Source organism: Tachyglossus aculeatus, chromosome 1 (assembly GCF_015852505.1).
Source record: "Tachyglossus aculeatus isolate mTacAcu1 chromosome 1, mTacAcu1.pri, whole genome shotgun sequence".
Classification (NCBI taxonomy): domain Eukaryota; kingdom Metazoa; phylum Chordata; class Mammalia; order Monotremata; family Tachyglossidae; genus Tachyglossus; species Tachyglossus aculeatus.
This window is the reverse complement of record NC_052066.1, coordinates 36,979,314-36,980,135: the sequence shown is the minus strand read 5'-3', so window position 1 is coordinate 36,980,135 and position 822 is coordinate 36,979,314. Positions and strand designations below refer to the sequence as shown.

The following is an 822-nucleotide window of genomic DNA, read 5'->3' as shown; positions in this document are numbered from 1 at the left end:
AACTGTTATTCTGGTCTTGATGTCACCACTTGTCAGGTGTTTTTTAAGGTCACCTGATAAATCACCAGGAGTCATCTTGTGTTTTCTCTTACCTATAGTATGCTGAAGCTATTATTTTGGATGATGCCTACGACATCAGCATAGATGTAACAGTCGTTTATCATCAATCATCATCATCAATCATATTTATTGAGCGCTTACTGTGTGCAGAGCACTGTACTAAGCGCTTGGGAAATACAAGTTGGCAACATATACAGTCCCTACCCAACAGTGGGCTCAATCATTTATCAAAAAAGCACTGACAGTTTAAGAAGGTGCAGCTAAACCATATGACCATTGCTAACTAATCAATGGCATATTTTTTTCAGCATTTACCATGTGCACTAAGCCCTGTACGAAAATAGAGTTAGATACGATGGCTTTCCTTAAGGATTTCCCTCGTACTGGTCTATAAATCAAGTAGATTGTGAGGACCCCTCTCAGGATCACACCTGGAGAGTTTCCAGTACCCTATCTGTCTCGGCTATGGGAGAGAGAGTCAAGCAGAGGCCTACCCATTCCATTCCTAGCTTGGGTAGTGGCTAGCAAGTGGAAGGCAATCTGCTACAATTCGAAACTCACCTGTGCTGAACAGCAGTAGCATAGGAGAGAGTCAAGGGTGGAGACAAGTTTACTGTGCAGAAGACGACAATGGTAAACCACTTCCATATTTTTACCAAGAAACTCTATGGGTACACTACCAAAACAATTGCAGGTGGAGATTGGGGTGTCCTGTGAGAGATGTGACCATGGAGTTGCTACAAGTCGGAGATGACTCGACAG

At 42.9% G+C, this 822-nt stretch overlaps 1 non-coding gene across 1 annotated transcript; it reads left to right on the top strand.

Annotated features, from left to right (window-relative positions):
• The first annotated feature begins 473 nt into the window (after window positions 1-473).
• LOC119934735 lies at window positions 474-611 on the top strand. The gene has a single exon (XR_005453004.1). It is a non-coding gene; the product is annotated as a small nucleolar RNA SNORA7 (small nucleolar RNA).
• The last annotated feature ends 211 nt before the right edge of the window (window positions 612-822 follow it).